Source organism: Protopterus annectens, chromosome 2.part2 (genome assembly GCF_019279795.1).
Source record: "Protopterus annectens isolate FY-2018-M chromosome 2.part2, PAN1.0, whole genome shotgun sequence".
Classification (NCBI taxonomy): Eukaryota; Metazoa; Chordata; order Ceratodontiformes; family Protopteridae; genus Protopterus; species Protopterus annectens.
This window is the reverse complement of record NC_056730.1, coordinates 185,515,356-185,533,621: the sequence shown is the minus strand read 5'-3', so window position 1 is coordinate 185,533,621 and position 18,266 is coordinate 185,515,356. Positions and strand designations below refer to the sequence as shown.

General features: G+C 43.3%; 1 protein-coding gene across 3 annotated transcripts in view; it reads right to left on the bottom strand.

Annotated features, from left to right (window-relative positions):
* PHF3 (PHD finger protein 3) overlaps positions 1-18,266 on the bottom strand; it is a 2,404,159-nt gene that overhangs the window by 1,193,367 nt on the left and 1,192,526 nt on the right. The window lies entirely within an intron of this gene.

Below are 18,266 nucleotides of genomic sequence, written 5' to 3'. Positions count from 1 at the left end.
CTACCCTTTTTTTTTCTGGATAAAAAACATGGAGTTAAATGGCCTAATTAAACTTGAACTCTGAAACAACTTCAGGCATGAAAGAGAGGTTTGTTCATAGAATAACCCTGTACTGTGAAAAACAAGACAGGTTCTCACATCAGGAGAGCTTGCAACTCAAATTATTCTTCTAGCAGATATCACAGAACTAAGAAGAGCGGTTTTCCACGTAATGAACTTTATGCCAGCCAGGAATGCAGATTCAAAGGGAGACACAAGTCAGTTTTTCCAACACAAAACTGAGATCTCAAGGAGGATAAACCTTTCTATGGGGAGGTCTCAGGTAAAAAACTTCTTTACAAACTGTTTCACAATAAACATAGAAGAAATGGGAGGATCCATGGGTATAAATGCTGAAATGGCCACAAGATGAACCTTTATACAAGAATAAGAGAAGTCAGAGAATATTAACTCATGCAAGTATTTGAACACAAGTGATACAAAATCCCTGCTGGGTTCCTGGTCATTTGTTAGGCGCTAACTAGAAAATTTCTTCCACTTGCCAATATATGATTTTTCTAGTAATAGGCTTTCTTACCTACTTCAGTACTTAATGTATGTCTTCATGAAACAGATACCTAAACAGTAACTGAAATGAATTGTCCAGGCAGTCAGCTGAATTTGGAATTAATAAAACTGTTCTTGAGAAAAAGGAGAATGAGTTGCTGTTCGTCACACATCATAAATTGAGCGCTTTTGCCCTGGTTCTATTGACTTCTTCTGAAGAAATCCACAGAACTGGGATGAAAGCACTCAATTTAAAACAGTATGTGACGAACAACACCTCGTTCTCCTTCCTTTTTTGTTTTATTAGTTTGTGTGGGATTTTGTGCTTAAAACTTTACTTGACATACGTGAGTAGATCCGGCATATGTAGAAATTTGTGGCAACTGTCCCTGGCCAATTCCATAAAAAGGGAAAACCAATTTTGCCTGGTTTAGAAGGAAGTCTTTCTGAATCTTGAGAATTACCGAGGAAATCTATGGAGAGGGTGGAAATGCATACAAGAACATCCCTGACCAGGGGAATGAAAGGGCAGCTATTCTCCAGACCTTTTTGCAAAGAATTCTGAAACAGAATATGTTTAGTTGTCTGTTTCGAAAGAGGTGAACAGATCTACCTGAGATGTTTCCTACATCTGAAACAATTCCTGGAAGGCCTCTTCACTGACCTGCTTAGCTGGTCTGCTACTATGTTTTGCTCTGACTGAATATAAGACGGCTGAGAGTTAAGCTGTGCTAAAGTACTAACTCCCAAGCTATCAACTGCCAGCTGGCATGGAGGGTACGACCTGGTGCCTCCCTGTGTGTTAATGTGCCACATCACCTTGGTGTTTTCTGTAATTATATGGAGTGGACCAGGACCCAAAGAATTATGGCATGAATCACAGCCAACACTTCTTTTATACTGAAGTGCTTTGCTCTGTCTGAACTGTTCTACAGTCAGTGTACTTTTACCCCCCTTTGAAACTGCTCTCCAAGCAAAATCAGAGGAATTGGTCAATATAGACTGTGCCGGGGTGTGTAGAAAAAAGGGGAGACCTGGATTGTGAGCCATCTGATCCCTCCACCAACACAGTTCTGACTTTATAAAGCACAAGAATGGAATTTGAGAAACAAAGTATGGGAATGCTGGGTCCACATAAACACTATTGGTGCAGTGGACAGCTCAAAGGGTAATACAGAGAATTGATAATATTTATTTATTTTATTTTATTTATTTTACATTTGTTTACTGGGAAAGTCCAATATGGAACAAAGCCAATTTTTAGCAGAGGCCCAGGGAGAAACACTCCAGACGCATGTCTTTGTAATGTTGGAGGAAACCAGAGCACCCGGAGGAAACCCACACAAATGCAGAAAGATATGCAGACTGCACAGAAGGCACTCCAGCCAAAAATCGAACCAGAGAACCTCTTGCTGTGAGGTGACAACACTACTGCTGCACCACTGTGCCATCCTATAATATGACACAGATACACAATGTCTTAGAAATCTCTTAAGGTTGCCTTCTAAGGGAATGTGATGGTAAGCATATCTGAGGTGTAAGATTACCACAGCACTCTGATCTAGGAGCTCAGCTGACACTGTTGAAGGAATAAACATCTTGAATTTTGGAATCTTCACACAAAGACTGAAAAAGACAGATTCAAACTGAATATCCGAGAGCGCACATCCTTTGGAAGAAGAAACACTTTGGAGTAAAAGCCCTTCCCTAGTTGTTCTGCAGGTACATGCTCTATGACTCTGGCTTCTAACATGTGTTGGAGCACTTAGGAAGGTGGGGGGGGAAACTGTTAAAAGGAGGGGGCTTTTCTCTCCATTGCCACTGTAACCCTTCTGGATCATCTTCAGAACCCATTTGTCTGATACACCCTGTTGCCAAAAGGGGGCACTGAGAGTCAGATTATGAGAGACAGGATGAGATTCAGAGGCAGGAGGGGGAGGAAAGGTGACTACGTTTCTGGCACATTCTGAGGTGGGCTTTTTGGGATTGTTACTGGGCCACTCCTGCCATCCATCTTTTCTTAGGTGTCTGCCTGGGGGTGGGGGTGGGTGGGTGTCAAGATTTCTGACTTTAAATCATCTGAAAACATTTAATTACGTACACAGACAAATCTTCTCAAGACTGCAGATGAACCAGAAGCCCTGGAAACAGTATTAGTACAATCCTGCACACTTTTTAAGGCATGATTAGAAACCTGATACAGGTAAGAAACAATCTGATTCAAGTAAGACCTACCTTCAGGAGGCTGAGAAGCAGAAAACTGCCAAAAATAACTGGCAAATGTCAGCATAAACTTCCATATGTAGTCGTGGTAATTAAGAATTCTATAGGCTAAAGTACAGGAAGAAAAGCATTTCTTACCCAGTCTATCCAGCAGCTTATTCTCGGTATCCCTAGGAAACAGCTGCTGGATAACCTCTTAAGATGAGGAAAGACATTTATTAGCCTTAGAGACTTTACACAGTTTTTCTGCCTTTTTAGGTACCAATGACACAGAATCATGACAGCTGCAGGTAGCATTAAACGCATTCTCCAAAGGTGGCAGAATAGGATGGATGGGTGCAGTTATGTGGGGCTTTTTGTTTTAATAAATCAAAACGTCTGCCCAATTCAGGAGGAATATCCACCTGTTCCTATGAAAACATATCCTTTAGTCTAGAACCAGGCTCAGAACGGGAGAAAGCTTCCATTTGTACAATTTCAGACTCACTGTATAAAGAGACAGAGTCTTAGATAATAGAATCCTCAAGTGATATAACCCTGTTCTTGCCCACACCAGAATCATCTGAAAGAACATCCTCATTGTTGGGACTTGAGGAATAAAGAACAGAAGAAGGCACTTGGCACCCAGTACTGACAATCTGCAACAAACTCCCGGCCAAGGTAAGAATAACATTTACACACACACACACACACACACACACACACACACACACACACACACACACAAACGCACAAAAAAAACATCTGTCAGTTGTCAGAATGACTAACTTTGTTTCTTTTTCCAAAGAGTATCCTTGTAGGAAGACTGATAAGGGAAAAGCATATCATCCCAAACAAGAGGTCTCTCTTTCCTCGGTATTCTCAAGGTGTCTCCCACACCTAAAATGGATGGTTCTCCCATGCTCACATCAGACACCGGAACAGCTGAAGAAAATGTGTCTGACCTCCCAGTCCATAGTGGCTGGCAAGGCTATACCTGAGAGTTTCAAGAAAACCACTAAGTTGTCTGAGCAATCAGAAATGGCCACTGAAGAGTGACCAACCATATGCTGAGGTATTAACTGAGCCCACAATGAAGCCAAGGACTTGTGCTTCAACTGTTTTTTTTTTTTTTTAGGTATGTTGGAAGGCGGAACAAAAGACCATGGTGGTGTGAGCACTGGCTCTAGATGATTTTCACTTTTAAAGGAACACCCCATCACCATGTGCAAAAATGGGGAAAAGGGGTTGTGGATGGATGGAAGAAGGAACAGCAGGACCGGTAAGTGTCCATGCTACAGACAAAGAAGAAGCCTGACTGGCAGTAAGCTATGCTAGAGGAGTTGGTCAGAAAGTTAGTTGTCACTTAGTGCACAAAGGTAGTATACAACACTTCAAAAAGTTCCATTTTCACAACAAAAAAGTTACACAAGCAGCACTTTATCTCCTGTAAAGAAACAGACATCTTTCCTCAAAATGATCTGCCCAATAAAAATGAATCAAGTTGTCACAATGTGTACATAAGCATTCACTCAATACACAGTTGCTTCTCTTAAAATCCTTGCCAGCTGACAAAAAACAAAAAACATGAAATCAGCTTAAAAACTGTTAAATAAACCCAAAGTACCTGTGCAGTACTAAAGTCTCATGCAAGTAAGTATTCACTGCAAAAAGTGTTAAAATATGTTTCTAATTATGTGCAGTATTAGTCTGTCTACCTGCATGTCCATGATGTAACAGCTAGGTGTTATATGTGTAAATGTCTGTGAAAATAGTCTATATGTTGTCTGCACATTGTGTCTAGATACACGGAATTCAATTCAGTTTTTGAATTTGTGTGATTTCTGGATGACAATAAAGTTTACTTTGAGCTTATATTGACAGGTTATTTCTACAAAGAAATTCCTAGAGCTACAATAGCAGTATTCTAAGCAATGTCAACTATCAGTACTGCAAATTCAGTAATGTACCACAATTCTGACAGAAAACAGGTAAATACATATAAAATATTACTAAATCATAAAAATAAGTGTGAAATGTTTCCCCATTGAGGTCTTATTTCTCTGAAAGGAAACCACTGGCAGACTTTTGTTCCTAAGAAGCCTCACAGCTGCATCTGCACAGGGCAGAAAGAAATTATTGAAAATATTTAGTTACATGGATGCTTACATAGCTCCCTCCAAAAAGGGCTTAGCATATAAGCAGCCAGACTGATAGTGTGGGAGGGGAAGACAGCGTCTGGAAGCTGGCTGGTTGTTTTATCCTTGGCAGGAATGTCAGCTGCAAGGCACTGTGCACTGAGCAGTAATAAAGCTATCTACATCCAACAGATTTAAAAAAAGCCACATACAATCTACCATGTTTATGTAAATACAAGTAGACCACAGGGTAATTTCGACAGACCATACAAATGAGAATCAAATTCTTGGTTCTGTCTGTTTTCTTTCATAAGTGAATGCTTCTCAAAAAAATGAAAAGTGCAGAAATATTACTTCAAAAGACCTCTGCCAGGAAGGTGTATTATTTCTCCTTTTGTGTTTTCTGTACAATGTTACCATGAACAACTTCTGGGCACTAGGATTCACAGACATGATCTGCTGCATACATCTGAAGTACAGTGGACCCTGGCTGGTGTGCAGCAGTGCCTCCTTCAGTGTGCTGCATTACCAGAACCACAATTATGACAAACTGAAACCTCTGGGCAGCTAGTTGGTACTCATTATCCTCACACACACACACAACAGCACACATACACACAACAGCACACATAACACTCACGTGTGTGTGTGTGTGTGTGTGTGTGTGTGTGTGTGTGTGTGTGTGTCTGCGAGGGTCTTTCTGTCTGTGTTTTGCTGACTGCCTGTGTCTGCATTTTATAAAACAACTGAACCAGGACTCAAAAGAAAGAATGAGTGAAACAAGACACGAACTACATGGTATATAGATGCAGAAAGTATAGCATGTTATGTGCAGTGCAATTTAACTGCATGAATACCACAGTGATTCTATGATCATACTTTTAAGTTTATAACAACACAACTACAGCAGAGTGCAGTTTTATTGTATGCTTTGAGTCCCCATCACTTGGTACAGCATCAGTACTACACTATGCATTTCAAAAGTGCTGTTGCCATCACAGCAGTTTGTAGACACATACAGTTAGGCTAGTAGGTGTAATGTGCAACACAATTCCTGTAAATTTTTGCCTCATTTCACCTGGATGCATACTAGCATTCATTTACATCTCATTATGAATGGGAGAGTTGTGACTGGAGTGCTAATAAGCATGATGATGATGATGATGATGCGTGTGTGTGTGTCAGTATTTATATGAACTGTTTTCTTAGATACTAGTGCCCACTGTAACAACATATATTTTTAATTTGTAGTGTTCAGCCATGCCCCATTGTGCAACATGAATTCTACACAGTGACTGACGGCAATCTGATCAATTCTGTAGGTGTCATTACATGTCTATGACTGTGGTGAAGGCTCATGTTCTGCACTGCTGTGCTCAGTTTTATTTATTGCGAGTCAAGAATAACTATTTGACATCCCATGACTCAATACTGTGAGTTCCAGAACAGACAGACTGAAAGATCGAAAATGTGACCTTCCATGACTAAGTGCAAGATCTCTGTGACCAGGAGATTTATTTCCCTTTTCCGGTATGGCGATCTCAGAGCTAGTATATGTAAGCTTGTGGGAGTGTAGGGGAGGCTTGTCCCCTGCAAAAAAATAACTTTAAAGGAGAAAAGTTTGGTTTGACATTCAATATTCTCATGTATTTTTATACTTTCATTTCATAATTTCAAGGCTCACGTACACACACAAATATATATATGGTTCCCCTGGGTTTTTTCAAATCTACATTTGACTGACAAACCAAGTGGTGGCAGAGACTGTCTAGCTTTCATATAGTCAAACACTGGACATCTCGAAGGTATGTTTGGTTGGGACATGCAAGTAGGGTTTGGAAGGGGGTGAGAGTGCTTATGCTCATGTTTGGGTGTTAGGGGTTAGGTAAGGGGATAGATGTTATGTGTTTGTGTGTGCATTTTAGGGATAGTGTCAGAGTTATTTAAGGTGATAAGTGTTGTGACTTTGTGTGTATGCATATTTTAGGGGTAGGGTCGGGTTAGCTATGGAGACAGATTTAGTTTTGGTACGTGTTTGTATGCATGAGAATGTCTTGTGTAGTGGTAGTGTTATGGGAAAGTTTTTTTTTTTTAAAGGTAAGGTGTAGGGTTAGGGTAGTAGGTGTTACTAAGATGGTGCAGGGGACTAAATGTGTGAAGATCAGGAAAATAAATCGTTTTCCTGTCTCAATCTTTTGCAAGTTTCGTATTTAGGCATTCTTAATGACTATTTCCCATTTGACGATAAGTAAGCTCGATCATACACAAGAGAATCTCACACACACACACACACACACACACACACACACACACACACACACACACACACACACACACACACATATATATATATATATATATATATATATATATCTATACGGGAACACTTCAAAATGCCGAAATCCTAAAAGATCAAATTTCATATGGCCGAAACCATATGATCGAACTTTTAGAATCCCGACATCATGAATGGAGATCTGCATACAGAGCGGAATGGGAGACTTCCCTTTTCCTCACTGTAAAGCAAGGTCTCTCATGAGTAACTCATGCAAATATTGTAACATCAGACAGCAACTAGACCTGAATGGGTGCTGGTTATTTTGATGGCACCGGCTAGAAAACCTTTTCCATTAGATAATATATGATTTTCTAGTAGCAGGCTTTCTTGCCTCCATTAGTACCCGTTACACGTCTTCAAAAACCAGTGATTAAAAGGAATTAAGTCCCTATCATTCAGACAGTCATTCGCAGATGACTGATGTCAGGGTGTATCAAAAACTCCTGTTCTTTTGTGAGTAGATCCATTCTGTGAGGAAGCTTGTGGTAATTGCCCCTGGCCATTTCCAAAAGAAGGGGGAACCATGGTTGCCTGGGCTAAAAGTTACCACAATGATCTTAGTGGATTCCTTCTGAATTTTCAGAAGTACCCTGGATAATAGTGGAAAGGCATACAGAAAAGTACAGTTTTGTACTTACCATAAATGTAGATGTTCGAGTGTAGACACTGCTGCAGTCATTACACTTGGGTTATCCTGCCGTCAGGCGGTCCCGCAGTCGGCCAGAGTTCCAAAGTCTTGGTCCAGCGTCGGTTGCTGTCGCCTCCTCCCTGACGTCAGTGCGACAGGGGTATATAAGATGCAGCCGACGCCATTTTCTTCAGTTTTTCTTGCCCCACATGTCAGGTGCCTCTAAATATGTAGGCAATTCCAATTGCTAATAAAACATACATAAGAAAAGCAAAAAACAACTTACAGCTATCAGCAAATACTCCCCATAGGTAGTAAGGGTAGAAGACATAGGTACGTACCAGCCAGTAAGAGGGGAAGGAGGGAGGTTAACCTGGAATGCAGCAGTGTCTACACTCGAACATCTACATTTATGGTAGGTACATAACTGTACTATGTTCATCGTGTTACACTGCTGCAGTCATTATACTTGGGTAGAATCCCAAAGCTGAGGAAGGGTGGCTGGTCCTATAAGGCATTAGGGGGTGGCTATAAGGCCCTGCAGCACTGCAGTGGTGAAGCCAGCTCTGGATTTAGAGTATAGAGGCAGATGGTAATGCTTGGTGAAGGTGTGTACAGAACTCCAAGTTGCTGCTTCCAAAATATCCTTTGTAGGTACTCCCCTGAGGTAGGCAGTTGAAGTGGCTGTTGCCCTGGTGGAGTGAGATCTAATGCTGCTGGGTACAGGTTTTCCATGGTATGTGTAGCAGAAACGTATACAATGTTCTATCCATTTTGAAATAGTCTGTTTTGAAATGGCTTTTCCCTGTGCTCCTGCAGCATATGCTGCCAATAATTGCTCAGATTTTCTGAAAGCTTTGGTTTTGTCCAAGTAGAAGCGTAACTGCTTGTGAATGTCCAAAGAGTGCAGCAGTCTCTCCCCTTTATTCTGTGGTTTAGAATAAAAAGTTGGCAGGTGAATAGTTTGGTTTAGAGCCACACTGGATACCACCTTTGGCATAAAAGTAGGGTTAGTTCGTAAAGACACCCTGTCCTGGTGGAAAATGAGGAAAGGCTCCACTGCCATTAGAGCCTGTAATTCTGAAACTCTTCGTGCTGATGTTATTGCCAGGAGCAGAGCAGTTTTCCAAGAGATATATTTTAATTCTGCTGTGTTGGCTGGCTCAAAAGGAGGTAAAGTTAGCTTCTCCAAAAGAAAGTTGAGGTCCCAAGTTGGAGTAGGGGCTCTATGGGGCGGTCTTATATTTTTAGCCCCTCTGAGTTACTGTTTTAACAGAGGATTAGAGAAAATTGGTGGATCCGTGTTGTAATGAGCAGAGATAGCAGAGGCGTGGATCTTGATGGATGAGAAGGACAGTCCTTTGTCCAGCATCTCAGTTAAGTATTGTAGTAACTGAGGAATGTTTGGTACAAGAGGGTCAAGGCTGTGAACTTGGTTCCAGGCACAGAATCTCTTCCATTTATCAGAATAGGCTTTCCTGGTACTAGGCCTTCTGGCCTCCAGAATGACATCCATAACAGCTTTGGAGAGAGGCATTGCTTGCTTGACTAAGGAATCTTCCATGCAGCTAGGTTTAAGGTCTTTAGCTGTTTGTGTAATATTTGTTTGTTATGCTGAGTCAGCAGATGTGGGATTTGAGGCAAAATCCAGGGTGGTTCTTGTGCTAAGCTCCTTAAGATTGGGTACCAGTGCTGGTGTGGCCAGTCTGGTGCAATAAGGATCATCTTTGGCTCTTCCTGCCTGGCTTTTATGAGTACCTTTGGCAGGAGAGGTAGTGGTGAGAAAGCGTATACTTGTAGGTTCTTCCAGCTGAATGAGAGGGCATCCACTTTCCATGCTTGTGGATGGTAACTCCTTGTGCAGAATTTTTGTAGTTGGCAGTTTATTGGGGATGCAAACAAATCTATGTCCGGGCTCCACCATTTCTGTTTTATCATTCTGAATATTAATGGATTCAACTCCCATTAGTGGGGATCCATGATGTTTCTGCTTAAGTCGTCTGCCAGTGTGTGTTTTTCTCTCCTGGCAGGAATTGCGCTTGCAGATGAACTTGAAGGTTTATAGCTGTGTTCCATAAGGTCATAATTTGTCTGCATAGGGGGTAGGAGTGAGTGCCCCCTTGCTTGTTTATGTACCACATTACTGTGGTGTTGTCTGTTTTTAGTAATAGTTGCCCTGGATGCAGCATGTCCTTGAAAGCTATAAGGGCATTTTGTACAGCTAACATCTCTTTTTGATTGATGCTGAATCTAGCTTTATTTGTATGCTTGTTGTTTGTTTATTTCCCTGAAACGCTAATTCCACCTAAAACGTGGCCTTTTAGCACTTCTGTGGATCCCTAGTGATATCTGCATTGCTTACTGTACTTATTTCTTTGTTTCACTTGAAAGAAAGTTACTGTTTGTCGTTTTTGCATTTAAGTTACCTGTAACACATTGCATTTAAGTTACCTGGCACTTGCTCACTAAAGCAATTATATAAGTCAGCTCTAAAAAATTAAAAGCACTACACCCTCACAAACACCCCTTGAGTACCTTGTTCCCCATTGGCCCTTTTTTTCAATTTTAAAGGAATTCCCAATACTATTCTAGCATGTCCAAAGGTCAGTTGTCAATCTCCTCTCCGGTCCAGCAGGTGAATCTGGGAATCTTGAGGCAATGTTACAACTGCCTCATGTACACAGACAACCCTCTCCTCCTCCCAACAAATTCCAACACATGTGAGAGATGCAACCATATAGCCAAACTGGAGGCTAAGCTCTCTCAACTCAGTACTGGCGTAACCAGTCAGGAGGAGAAGGAAACCACACTCACTACAATTCCAGTCTCACACAGACCTACCACGACAACAAACCAAACACATAAACACACAAAAACATACTCGGAGGCTCTAAATAAAAATCTGCCTAAGCAGCAGAGACCTCCAAAGCAGACACCCAAGCAACCGCTACCCCAAAACAAAACACGTGCAACACATAACTCACAAAGCCAGTGTGCCGAACAGTCACAGCCCTTAAGGCTAAACAACACACCTGATACACTTGTAATAGGTGACTCTATCGTCAGGCACACTGATGTCCCGCTCACCAGGCTGAACAAGGAGAAGGTCACTGTGAGCTGCCTGTCGGGCGCTAGGATCCGCCACATAACACAAGCACTCAGGTCACTCCAAGGCAAGTACAAATATGACTCAGTCATTGTCCATGCTGGTGTGACTGACCTGAGACATACCTCCCTGGACTACATGAAAAGAGACATAGAGGAGCTCTCTGAGCATGTAGCCCAGGCCGGTATGACCCTGACCTTGAGTAGCATCTTACCCTCACCAAGAATGATGCCACAATATGAAGACAAGATGATCAATTTCAACAATTGGCTTAAGTGTTGGTGTCATTCAAAGGGGATCCAATGCCTGTCAGCCTGGGATGACATGCTCGACAAGCCACGATGCTTCGCTAGGGACGGCTTGCACCTGTCACCCCTGGGCTTTCGGATATTGGCAAAGGCTCTTGCTACCCCCATAGTGCCTTTTTTAGGCAAGGCTCAAAAGACAAACCAACCTCCATAGGTATCACAAGGGATAAGAAACTAAGAGTAATGCTACTCAACGCCAGAAGTCTAAACCTCAAGATGCACGCACTCGAAACTCTCCTTAGCATGGAGAACATCGATATCTGTGCAGTAACAGAAACCTGGTTCAAAGCTGCCAAGAGCACCACAGCACTACCAGGTTATACCTCATACCATGCTTTTCGGCCCCAAAACTTGGGCCGAACCACAAAAGGAGGGGGAGTATCAATATTCGTCAAAGATACCCACACCTCCAGGTTGGTGGCACAGCACGAAGCATCAGAGACTATCCATGTGCAACTAACTGTGGGTAAAACTGCCTTCCAGTTTATAGCCTGCTACAGACCACCCTCCCAAACACAGGAACCCCACTTGGCCTTCCTGAGAATACTGGAAAATATGAAGGTCTCTCCAAACACCATTATATTGGGCGACTTCAACTACCCAAACAGAGACTGGGAGCATTACTCTAGCTCCAGCACCCTAGCCCAAAGGTTCCTAGAATTTATAAACTCAAATGCTATGGAACAACTTGTTACCACTCACACAAGAGGGGAAAACATAATGGACCTGATCATCACCAACATGGGGACACTATGCTCCAGACCAGAAGTGTATCCCTCACTGGTAAGATCAGACCATAAACTAATCTCACTGGATATTCACATCCCGACCCCACCCCCTGCCCAGAAAACCACAGTGAAAAACTTCTCTAAAGCAAATTTCACACGCCTCAAAACCGAGGCGAAATCCTTCAAAGCCCCCGGGCCTGTGGAAAATACGGCCCAGACCGCAGAATCCTTTATAAACGCATTCTATGAACACCTTCAGGAATGCATGGATCATGCAATCCCAAATAAAACCAAGACACAATCCTCCAAAGGCAGACGTCCTGTCTGGTGGACCCCAGCCATAAACAAACTATACAATAGAAGGAGGAAGCTACTACATGATAGAGCAAAATCCCAAAAAGGAAGGCATCTCTGATCAGTATTAGCAAAAAACTACGGGCTCTCATAAAATCGTCTAAGGCCAGCTTCGAGAGAAAAATTGCACAGGACACTAAGGATAATCACAAGGCTTTCTTTAGTTATGTTAGGAACCTGGGTGGGAATTCCCAGATATGCTCAGAATTAGTCCAAAATGACAAAAATACACCGAGCCCACAGACATTGCCAACATCCTAGCTGACAGGTTCAGTGCAAACTTCTCCCCTCTCCCACCAAAAGGGCAAATATCTATCCCAACAGAGTGCTGCCCCTGACATCTCAGATGCTCAGGTAAGAGCCCTCTCCAAAGCAAAAACACAGCATCAATGGGACCAGATGGTGTCCCGGCTGCGCCCTACATGAACTCCAAGAAGAGCTAAACCCAAACATAAAACTACTGTTCAATCTTAGCTTTACTACAGGATATGTACCCAAAGAGTGGCGTACAGCAACAGTGGTCCCTCTCCACAAAGGTGGTGCCTCAACGGATCCTGGAAACTATCGCCCCATAAGCCTGACTAGCTTGGTCTGCAAAGCTATGGAAAGGATCATCATGGACCTCATAAATAAAGATATTGGGGACCTACAGACACTGGATCCTATCCAGTTTGGCTTTGTTAAGGGCAGATCCTGCCTCTTAAACCTGGTCGATTTCTTTGAAACAGTCACCAAGGCCATTGACGAGGGGAAGGTGGTCCACACAGCCTACCTGGACCTCGCAAAGCCTTCGATACAATACCCCACTCGGGCATTATAGATAAGCTCACCAGCTTAAATATAAACCCCTATGTCACTAGATGGGTTGCAAATTGGCTCAAGGACAGAACCCACATGGTTAGAATTGCTGGAGCCATGTCAGACTCCAAACCAGTTACAAGTGGCGTCCCACAAGGCTCAGTCCTGGGACCTCTCTTGTTCGGTATATATTTCTCGGTGGTACAGGCCAACATGGAAGGACTGTTGCTGACCAAGTTCGCAGATGACTGCAAACTGGGTGCCATAATCAACTCTCCAGCCGACACAAGCATCCTCCAAAAGGGCCTCATAGAAACAGACAACTGGTGCCACAGCCATGGCCTCAAGCTAAATGCCAAAAAGTGTATAGTCATCCCCTTTGGCAAAAACAAAGTGCCCACAAATTACCACATAGGTGGTAATCCATTAAGTACAGAAGAAGTCATTAGGGACCTGGGGACCCAAGTTGATAGCAATCTCTCATTTGACAACCACGTGGCCAAAGTGGTTAGAAAAACATTTTATATAGCCCACCTAATCATGAAGGGATTCACATCTAGATCAGGGAGGTCATCGCCTCTTTACTCATCCCTCATCAGGCCCATAATTGAGTACAATGCCCATTTTGGGATGTACCTTACCAGACACCTGCAGCAACTGGAAAGACCCCAAAAGTACCTCACCAAGAGGATCAAAGGGCTCAAACAGATGCCATATGCTGCCCGGTTAAAGAAACTTCAGCTCTACTCAGTGGCATACCGCCTGCTCAGAGGCAATCTGTGCCTGACGTATAAAGCCATGTCCAACCCAGAATTAATGGACATGCTGCACCTCAGAAAATCCAAATCCCATCGAGCTACGCCGAGAGACTTGAACCTCAGCACTGAAATAAATAGGACATGCTGGAGGGACAGATTCATAACCCAGAGGCTCCCTTCACTCTGGAATAAAATCCCAGTCCAGGTTAGGCAGAGTCCCACATTGACTCTCTTCAAGAGGAATCTTGATGAGTGGATGGGAGATCGTAGGTTTACCCCGGCTATCACTTCTGTGTCACTGTTAGACAGAGGCACAGTATACTAACCTCAAAAAAAGGCATAGCAAAATTAATTTAAAATGGGTGGCGAAAGCCAAACACACTCTGGCTAGGCTTATAAATGCCCTAGGGCAGATAGCCTAGTATGAACCTATGAACCTATGAAGATGCCTTTGTTCTGCGGTCCACGTGCCCTGAATACATTTGCCTGCCATGTGTGCTCCCCAGGCATAATCCGATGCATCTGTTGTCAGTGTTTGCCTGGCTGTGGGTTGTGTAAAAGGCTGTCCCTTGTTGAGGTGACAAGCTTGAGCCCACCATTGAAACTCCTGTTGAAGGCAAGGAATCAGTGGTATAACTGTTTCAAAACTTTGACAGTGTTGAGACCATACATTCTTTAGGTACCATTGTAGTTTCCTCATATGCAGTCTGGCATATGGAATTAGTAGTATGCAGGATGCCATGTAACCCAAGGCCTGCAGAATTTTTCTTGCAGGGAGCTGGGTTTTTGTTGCCATCAATTGAAAGTATTGAGTCAGTTGTCCTTGTTTATCTGGCGTGAGATAAGCCATTTGGGCCGTTGTGTTCAAGCTGGCACCCAGGAATATAATCTCTTGAGAGGGCACTAGTTTTGATTTCTTTTCATTTACTGTGTACCCCAGGCAACTTAATAACTTTTTTACAAACACCAGATGCTTTAGAAGAGTGTTCTTGCTCTCTGCTTGAATCAGGCAGTCGTCCAGGTAAGGATAAATTTGAATTCCTTTCTGTCTGCAAAACGCAATTACTGCTGCCAGGCACTTTGTGAAGACCCTGGGCACAGTAGATAAGCCAAAGGGCAGTGCAGAGAATTGGTAGTGCATTGAACCAGCTATGAATCTGAGGTATCTTCTGCAGTTTTGTCTGATAGGGACATGCAGGTATGCCTCTTTGAGGTCCAAAGTCACAAGCCAAGCTTTCTTGCTCAGCATGGGAAGAAGCTGCTGTAATGTTAACATTTTGAATTTCGGAACATCCAGGTAAGTGTTTAGAGATGAAAGATCCAGAATGGGCCTCCAGGTTTTGTCCTTTCTGGGTACCAGAAAGAGTCTTGAGTAAAATCCTTGTCCTTGCTCCTGTGATGGTACCTCTTGAATAGCTCTCATATCCATGAGTGCTGTAATTTGTTTTTGAGCCTCTGCCCATTAATTTGGTGGCAGATTTGGCATTCCTTTTAACCTTGGCAGAGTGTGAAAGTGGAACCTGTAACCTTGAAATACAATGTTGAGAACCCATTTGTCTTTGGTGATCATTTGCCAATTGTGGTAGAAGAGTGCCAGTTTTCCTCCCAAGGGGCTGCCAAGACGGATTTGTTTGGCAGTTGTAGTGGGAAGTCATTGGAGCTGCTTTTTATATGGTTGTGGCCTGTCTTCCCCTTCTTTCTGGCCTGATGCAACCCATTGTCGAGGCCTGTAACGACCTTGTGTTTGACCTCTACCTCTTGGACGTCTGTATCTTCCCCTTTGAGGTCTGTCTGTAATTGGAAAGGACCAATTCTTAGTTGGCCAGTTTCTGCTAAATCTAGGAGGCTGAACCTGTAAGAAATCATTCACCGTTTGCATAGATTTTGCCTTGTCCTCCATTTTCTTTAATACCTCTTCTGCCTTAACTCCAAATAACACATCCTGCTGCAAAGGTGCATCCAATAATTTTGCTTTAACATGACCTGGTGACGTATGTTCTTTTAACCAAGCATGTCTTCTAATAACAGAGCCTGTAACTGCTGCTCTGCAGGAGGCCTCTAGAGAATCAAAACCACATTGCAAAGTATGCTTTCCCACTTGTTCAGCTGCATGCAATAAATCCTGCATTTCTTTAAAATTAGGAGGATCTGATTCTGGAAGCATTTTTTGTTTTAACTGAGACAGTAAAAATTGCTGATATTTTAGCATGTGAAACTGGCAATTTAAGGCTCTCATTGCTAAAGTTGCAGACGTATATACTTTCTTTCCCCATCTGTCTAATGCTCTGGAATCTCTGTCAGAGGGAACTGGATTCTTGGCTGATGAGGCCTTAACTCCTTTGGGTCCCTGAGAAATAGTTTCAGGGTCAGCAACAGGGCTTTTATACAGAAATTTATGTGAGTCAGGGACTCTGTAGTATCTGTCAGGTTTAACAGGGGCTGAAGGTAAGGAATCAGGATTTAAGCTGGATTCAGTATACACATCATCGACAATATCTAACACTGGCGGAATAGCAAGGGGTCTGTGTTGAGGTAATAAAAGGAAGTCTCTGAGCCTTTTCTTGGATTCTGAGTAATCCTGGCCTTCCCAGTGGAAATGCTCCCTCATGGTATGTAGGGCTTCCCCAAAGGAGTAGTCCTCAGGCGGTGAGGCTGATGGAATAGATTCCTCAGCATCAGAATCCTCATAAGGGGGTAAAGAGTATCCTAAGTCTGAGGATGAATCAGAAGAGGTGGACACCTGGTCGGATGAATCATAGTCTGCATCCTGTCTAGGCCTTTTATCAGGAGGGGGATGGGACCCCCTGATCAGAGTAATTAGGTCTTCGGCCATTTTGAGCATTTGTTTCTTAGGCATGGAGGCCTGTCCTGGAGAATGCTGAATTTGTTTCTTTGATTTTAAAGGAGACTTAGACTTAGCGGAGGGTTTAATGCTTAACTGAGTAGGTCTAAAGACACCCTCTGTAGCTGTGGGTTGCTCAGCTACTCCGGATCCATCTGAAAGGTTAGTCTCAGTAGGCTGAACAGCTTGTGCATCCGAAGGCCCAGCCATCTCCACGTGGGAGTCAGAGGTGGCTTTTGGTTCTACAGATGCGGTCGGCAGGGGCTGCGAAGGCGCCTCGCTGAAAACCGGAGAACCGGTGACTGGTCTAGAAGAGGCTTTGTCAGTTTTGGGCCTCGGATGCCTATCCCTGTCTTTGCGCTTTTTGTGTACTCCGGTCGTCGGAAGGTCAGACGGCATGGTATAATTGAATTTTCTACCAAAATAATGTCGGGCAAAAATCAAACCAACGTTTAATAGTGCGCTTGTTAAACGTAGCACAAAACCGACAACCAGTAAAGTCGTGGTCAGGGCCTAGACACGGGATACAATAGTAATGGAAATCCTTGTGAGGTATTTGCTTCCCACAAGAAATACAATTATTAACTTTTATTGACATCGGTCTGAGGCAAGAAAAAGTTTCCCCAATGGGGTACCTAGCTTTGTAGAAGACTTTGGTTCTGGATTCGGAATGAAAATCTCAAGAGACGGCCGACCGGCACTTGCGAACTGCTTTTGCTTCGGGCACCGGGCGGCAAGAAAGACTGAAGAAAATGGCATCGGCTGCATCTTATATACCCCTGTCGCACTGACGTCAGGGAGGAGGCAACAGCAACAGACGCCGGACCAAGACTTTGGAACTCTGGCCGACTGCGGGACCGCCTGATGGCAGGATAACCCAAGTGTAATGAGTGCAGCAGTGTAACACGATGAACATCATTCCTGTCCACAGAAAAGACATCTGTGTTCCAGGCCTTCTTGCATGGAGTGCTGGAACAGAATTTTGCCAGTTGACTGTTCAGACAGGAGGCAAAGATGTCTACTTCAGGAACTCTCCACAGATGGATCATATTTTGGAAGACCCTTGGATCTAGCTTCCATTTCTGAGGGTCTGCCCTGGTCCTACTCAGCTTGTTTGCCACAAAATTTTGCTCTAATAGAATGTAAGATGACTGTAGATTGAGACTGTGCTGTAAAGCTATACACCAACCTAACTAGTCTGCAAAGGGATGCAGCCTGGTTCCTCCTTGCTTGCTGATGTACCACATCACTGTGATATTGCCTGTAACCACTTGAAGACATCCCAGGGACCAAAACTGGTTAAAAAAATTGACTGTCTTGATCAGGGCAAGCATCTCCTTGATACTGATGTGCTTGCATCTGTCCCTGGTGTTCCACCACACTCCCTCCCCGCACTTTTATCTCTCCTGAAAATGCACCCTGAGCAATGTCCGAAGCATCGGTGGTGACTGACTGCTTTACAGCAGGGATGGAGAAAAGGAGACCCTGACATAGGATAACTGTTGTCTGAACCAAATGAT